Source organism: Anopheles merus, chromosome 3L, assembly GCF_017562075.2.
Source record: "Anopheles merus strain MAF chromosome 3L, AmerM5.1, whole genome shotgun sequence".
NCBI classification, from domain to species: domain Eukaryota; kingdom Metazoa; phylum Arthropoda; class Insecta; order Diptera; family Culicidae; genus Anopheles; species Anopheles merus.
The window spans coordinates 4,302,350-4,309,826 of NC_054085.1; the positions used below are offsets into that span (position 1 = coordinate 4,302,350).

The following is a 7,477-nucleotide window of genomic DNA, read 5'->3' on the forward strand; positions in this document are numbered from 1 at the left end:
CAAGAATTCACATGTCGTGTTCAGCATGTCATGACGCACTTTTATTGACTATCAACAATGAGCATCAAGCTACCACGGATATGTTCATTGTTTTCGTTGATGAAAATCTCGTGATACTCATGACATTTTGCAGCACTGGCTCTGAGCTATTTCACTTTATTAATGATGGTCTGCATTATTAGGTTGTTAAAGACCGGCCCGTTGAAAGGTGTTAATATATCAAACTCATTTCGATAAATCTAATAAAATGAGAAATGAGATGCATATTTCTCCCATCCTGATAATGATGGGTGAAGATAGAGTAATTATTATGTTTTTTAAAAAGGTATTATTTTAATTTTGCTTCACAAAAAGTTTGTTTATATTCATTATAGCAAGAAAATATTAATATAAAAAGAAATAAGCACAGAAAAAAGATCATAAAAAATCAGGATTTGAACACACACTTTCTCGGTTCGGAACCAAAAGCGTTGTCACTGCTTTATTTGGCAGTTACATTAGTTAGGGTGCAAAACCAGTATATATACAAGCGAAGATGACGGCAAGCTATCTGTTCTTGTTGAATCAAAAAGTTGAAATATTTCGAAAAGAACCCGTTACAGCCTTGAAAGTTTCGGTTGAAATCTTAATTCGCCTTCTAAGGCGACTAAGACCTTAAATGCCTTCTGAATGCCTTCAAAGCCGTTTAATGCTGGTAGGGTTACTACCGACAAAAACATATTTTAACTCAGCTCTACAACAGTAATACAATCGATTGCACAGGAAAACACATTGCGAGTCCAATGTTATATCAATTATTATATGTGTATTACATTTATTGTTCAATCAAACTAAACCTACTACTATTACTACTCTGAACTTACCATGTGGATAAAGTCTATAAGGATTTGTTTCTGTAGAATTGTGAGGTAACATTTGGTAATCTTCCTCATTAAAATGAAGCGAACAAATCACAGCTCGGTTACAAGGTTCCCAATCCGATTCGCGTCCGCAAAACTGTATCCACTTTGTTCTTAAATCTCCGCCGGGAGGAAATTTATGAAATTTGATATTTAACCCAAGCTTTTTGGCCTTAGATGGGCCATTATTGCAATAAATCACTGAACAGCTACAATGCATGATAAAAACACTTTTAACTTAGAAGCTTCCTGTGATGAAAACTGGAACAACTGCAAAATCAAATGTAAACAAACCCCAACGTAAACAAACCCCAAATCTGCCCTACCAGCCAAAATCATTATTAGATGTCTAATAGAAAGCCCAATAGACAAAAACTGTCTGTCTAATAGGCATCTATAAGGTGTACGAATGGAAGTAATTATTAGACAGTAAATGTCAAATCGAAAATTAAACACCCGGTGAAAAAAGTTCGTGGTACGTAGCGGCAGCTGAAAAAAATCTGGAACGTTCCAGGTTGCGGAACGTTCCTATTTTATCAACTTGTCTCTGTCCCTTGCTGCGTTTCATTTGCCATTGTTTGTCTGTGCTATGAGGTAGCCATCTTGCATGTGCCCGCGTTCTTAGGTGTGCTGGGGGGTTTGGACTATTTACACTTGTGGAAAGGTATGTGTAGCTAGATAGGGATGCATATAACTGTACTGTACTAACTTTTTATAATTCACGTGTAGATCTGAGTGTTGGTCGTGGTACGGTGTTGTGCCAGATGGTGCCTTTCCTGTAACGAATAGAGAACACAGACACAGAAAAGGCGTAAAAGCGTGACAAAATGGAATTCAATCTAGAACAACACGACAACATCGAAGCAATTCGACAAATGTTTAACATAACGATAAGTGAAATTAGCAGTTTAAGAGAGGATGTAAGGCTTTTAACAACTCAAGTGAACTTATTAACCAATAACATACGGCCATCGGAAACCACCCGTAGAACAGTTTTACAGATAAATTTTGTCAAAATCTCGTCCGAAGAACAGCTTGTAAATTTCAACAGGGATCTTCTCGAGGAATCTTACCGCATAAAAATTCAGGATTGGTTGGGCCATGCTGTAACTGAAACCTTTTCAAATAATAGAATGTTGCAAGCTTTGGACTTTATTTTCGAGAAAAGTTTTTTGCGTAGTTGCAGTTGGACAGGGCTTTCCACAGTAAATATTTCAAAAATAGCCATGCGAACCTATAGAAATGTTATTAACCTATTCAAGCACATTGCTTGTACTAGAACTGTAGAAGCCGATGATGCGATGGTAGCTGATTTTTTTTTTAAAATAAGCTAAGGCATGCTAAAGAACGGATAGCAGCAAAAGGAATCCGCAAATCGAGCTGCCATACAGTACAAAAGCGTTTGTAAAACTACGTAATGCGTGAATTAGATATGAAGAATGATGAAGAAATAGTGTATGCTAAAAGCACAGGATGTACAACCCACGTCTCATAGAATTTAAACCTAATGTTTATCAATAATGAAATATGAATTAATTTTCAACGTTAATTTTGATATTCCAATTTACTTACTTGAACTTAAATAAATAAGATGAATTTCAAACACATAGATTGTTACGAAAATGTTTTTTTTTATTATCCGTAAAGAGCGACATCTTATCAAACAAGTAGTGATGTTAACTTAATTCAAAATAGGATCTATTATCCGATAAGAGTATGGAGAAGTGGGCTGAAGATAAAAGTGTTTGGGTTATCTGTTCCTGCTGCTACTAATTTGCACATAACATCACTTGCTTTAAGCGTAACTGTTCCTATTGCTAAATCTTTTATGCTCCCTTCATATATAAGTAAATCTAAGGAGGAGCATGGAGAATCAAATGCTTCTTCTACAACAGCCATGTTTTGTGCAAAAATGGTTATTTCGGAATTCTGTTCAATGGCGCCTTAAAATTTATAAACACTATGGTCCTTACTTTAAAACCACTGGTCTTTGAATTCCTTGCATAGGACGAAGTCTTTTCTCAAATGCAACATAGTTTGATTTTTCTTTTTTCCTAGCCTTGGATAATTCGTTTTCTCGTGTTTATCTAATGACTCAAATTGTATCAATTCTGATATTCGATTGATAACTTGTTCTAAATCGTTGCTGCGGCCTCTAAGCATTTTCTTTAAAAGTTGGAGTGCATTTTCGAAAAGATAGGTCGATATAGTGTTTAAAGGGACAAAATTATGTACATCGTCATAAACATGAATTAAATTATGTATATTGCTCGTTACAAATTGTTTTCCAAAAATTGTTTGAAAATCTAAAACAAACGTTTCTAGCATTGTTTTAGCTGATTTCCATTTCGAATAATGATATTTGCTGCTCAATATGGTAATTGCGGAAAACAATTACAAGAAGTGTTTGAAAGCATGAGCTGGAAGAAATTTCCTCAATATTGGAATGCTTGTGTACCGAAGGAACGTGTAAAATTCTGAGGCTTTCCAATGTGAAAGACAATCTATACCTCTCATTTTCCTTCGAATTTCTGAAGGAAGTTTCATTTTCCTAAGCATGTCTGATATTATATGACCTACATTTGACCAATTTGTTTTTAGTCCTAGGGTTTGATCTTTCCAACCATTTAAAAGTTTGCGCAAAACGCCGAATTCAATGAGATGTAGAGAATCTGCTATTATTATAGCGTATATGATGTTTAAATTCTTTATGCGTAATAGAGGCGAATCATTTTTATGATGTTTTCCGTACTTCCTTCTGCGAAACAGCCTATCAATTATTTTTGGTGCATGTAAATCATTAAACACCACTTTTTCGATAGCTCACTAAATTCTCCATGGCATGTACATTTTAAACAACCATGCTTGGCATTGAAATAAGCTACTCCTGCAATAAAACAAAAAGTTAGTTAGCATTTATCATGGAAAGGATGTTGTAACTTACCTTTAATAAACGCACGAGCCGGAGAATCTGCGATAATTGCTCGTAGTTTTACATTTATTTTTTTCCATTTATCATTATTCCATCTTCTTGGACTTTGTTGATGTCTTCAACAAAAGGATTTAAAAATTCTTCTATACTGCCAGGCTTTGAAGAACCACAAAAAATAGCCACGATCATCATTGGGATGTCTGGCAATTCATGTATATTCATCAATATAGGCCAAAATTGAGTAGGGCTACTCTTATACAGAGGGAGCCCATCGATTGATATGTTTATCAATATCGAGTCCAAATGAATGCTTTGATTTCTAAAGGTAAAATATAAGAAATAAAAATATTTTTAATAATAATTATATGGAGATATTATCTTTTAACTTACTTAAAACTGTTGGAAAAACACTGTTGTATTCCATTATACCAATATTTTCCTCCTGCTATATTATCTACTCTTGCACGCTCCCTATTTGTTTTAAGCAACGTTCTGGCATCCTTGGGTAGTTTATCGATCTTTGACGTATTAATAATTTGCAGAAGCTGATTGAGGCTGTAGTGTGAAAGATTTGCTTTCAATGCCCATCCTCTTATACGATCAGCAAACGGCAAACTTGATGAACAGCCTTCGGTATCTCCTTCTTCAGCATCACTGTCTCCACTAACCATAAGGTTATGTAAAGTATTTTTTAATTCATTTTAACATTGAAAGTAATGAAATCGATATTCAACCATAAACGTACCTCTTCTTCCGATTCATCTTCCAAAAAATCTTCGATGGATACAGTCGATTCATCGGATACAATATCATCACTCTGATTAGCTATGCTGCATTCAGCATGAGATATATTCGAATATTCCAGCGTCATCAACTAGAAACAATTATGATTTAATGAATTTTGTACAACAACCTTACAGAAAAACCTCTAGCTGTTTTACCTGACGTTGATCCATGATCTGCTGCGTCTTTCTCAATTAGCCTCAATTTATCCCTTTGCTTATAGAGCATTCCAGTCTTTCTAATTTGATCGGAATACTTGATGTTGCCCACACGCTGTAAATTATCCATTTGCAAAGAACGTTTATTTCTACAAACTTTAATCCAAAACCGCTACAGTAAAGAGACGCGACAAATCTAGCGAATTGAAAATGGCCGAGATTTTTGGTTTTGATTGTTCGCGTCTTAAAAAAAAAGTTATTAGACGGTTTTGGACATTATTTAGACGTATTACCTAATAATTTTTGTTAGACTTTTATTAGGCAATTATTGGTACAGTTTGTCTAATAACAAGATATGTGTCAGATAATAGACAGTTGTTGGGACGCGTCGTCTTTTCCGTGGGATTTTGGTTGGTAGGGTGGGAACCTTACGTCAACTCGCAAAACGTCAAAATACTCCATATTCCACCGACTGATCTTCTTAAATCCACCTTGCGTCAGACGCCAAATCGCTGTCAGCCGTCGTCCGTGCTTTCCCTACCAGTCAAAATCGTTAATATATGCCTATTAGCCAGCCCAATAGACAAAGACTGTCTGTCTATTAGGCATCTATTAGGTTCACGAATGGAAGTAATTATTAGACAGTCAAACATCAACACCACCAGCAGAAAAAAATTGTAGGGTTCTACGCCATCACATTTGTAGCACTTTGCGGATATTTTGAAGTGAAGAAATTTTTTCATGTTTATTTCAGATCATTGTTGTGTGTGTAGCCGCGTTTCGAACTCAGTCCAGTGATGATGAAAACTCGTACATCTGCAGTGAGGGATAAAGAGAATTATTCACATTGGAACGCGAAAAACAGAGGTTTATGATTGTGATAATTGTGATACAACCCTACCAGCATTAAACGGCTTTGAAGGCATTCAGAAGGCATTTAGGGCGGTGGCAACGCTCATCGGATGCGATTTTATCGGACGTGATTTATATGGGATTTGACAGATAACGTCGGACGTGCGATTTCGTCGTCCGACGTTATCTGTCAAATCCCATATAAATCTCGTCCGATAAAATCGCATCCGATGAGCGTTGCCACCGCCCTTAAGGCCTTAGTCGCTTTAGAAGTCGAATAAAGATTTCAACCGAAACTTTCACAACTGTAGCGGGCTCTCTTCGAAATCTTTCAACTTTTTGATTCAATGAGAATAGATAGCTTGCCGCCATCTTAGCTTGTATATATACTGGTTTTGCACCCTTACTAATATGTATGCCAAAAAGAGCAGTGACAACGCTTTTGGTTCCGAACCGAGAAAGCGTGAGTTTAAATCCTGATTTTTTATGATCTTTTTTCTGTGTTTATTTCTTTTTAAATTAATATTTTCTTGCTATAATTAGAACAAACCAAATTTATGTGAAGTAAAATTAAAATATTACCTTTTTAAACCACATAATAATTACACTATGTTCACCCTTCATTATCAGGATGGGAGAAATATGTATCTCATTTCTCCTTTTATTAGAGTTATCGAAATGAGTTTGATGTATTAACACCTTTCAACGAGTTGGTCTTTAAGAACCGAATAATGCAGACCATCTTTAATAAAGTGAAATAGCTCAGAGCTTAACGCAAGAGAACATAACACGTAAATCGTGATATCGAATCTCACGTTCATATCTGAGAACACTACAACAGTGCAGTGCTGAAGACGCTTGTAAGGTTTTCTTTTGACAGTTGCAATTTCAAATTTCAAACTAAAAGCGAAATTTTTCATTGACATATTTCAAAGGCATTTAATGACTGCTAAATGCACTGCTGATCGCCTTCAATTCTCCGGCGATTACAAGGCGATTAGAAGGCATTTAACGGAAATTTGCGGGTAGGGAAATGTTTTTATTTATACAAATTGTTTGTGTTGTGAAGGCTCATTGAATATGGCAGTAATAATCAGAATTGCTATCGTTTTCTTAAACAATATTCGTGTGTTGCTGTATGTTTAGCCGAGTCTTTGAATACTTGGCGTAATATTCCGCCTCTTTCTTAGATGCTACACTTCATCAAATTAGACATTTTCATCCATGTAGATGGGCAATCTTTCTAACAAAATTGCTTTAAGCCTGAATTTAGACACTTGTTGGGATAATATCATCTAATAACAACTATTAGACAATTATGAGACATGTTTATGACAGTTAGTATAATAAGGCTTATTAGACACTTTTTAGACGACTATTAGACAAGAAGTCTAATGAATCTTATTAGATACCAAAAAGACAACAATTCGACGAGTCGACTAGTTACACATGAGCTGTCAATTAATAGACAGTTATTGGGATCCGTTGCCTTTTTATTTCGATTTTGGCTGGTAGGGGTTTCCCTCCATAGCGCTATCTCTTTCTCGCGTGTGGTCAATGCTCATGAGTTGCTGTGGCGCTTCAAAAAGCCGTTAACAAACATTACGGCGATGCATTTGAATTTTCACAAATCAAACCAAAAAAGCGCAATGAGTTCAAAAGCTGCAATGTAAAAATGACTTTGGAGTCGCTAGCTCACGCTGGAGGGTTTGCTGTGCAACGCCCAGAACCCTAATTCGCATTAACACGTTCATCCCGGCGCTTGTTTTCATCAACATTCCATTCCACCGACATCTAGAACGCAAGGTGATTGTGAAACCAGTTTGCTGGAAAGTACACTGGCAGTCCCTGGG

The 7,477-nt window shown here is 36.0% G+C and overlaps 1 long non-coding RNA gene across 1 annotated transcript; it reads right to left on the minus strand.

Annotated features, from left to right (window-relative positions):
• Positions 1-3,998: 3,998 nt before the first annotated feature.
• On the minus strand, positions 3,999-4,680 carry LOC121599721. Its single transcript, XR_006005725.1, has 3 exons — positions 4,577-4,680; positions 4,222-4,494; positions 3,999-4,150 (listed from the first exon to the last, which is right to left on the minus strand). It is a non-coding gene; the product is annotated as an uncharacterized LOC121599721 (long non-coding RNA).
• Positions 4,681-7,477: the final 2,797 nt, after the last annotated feature.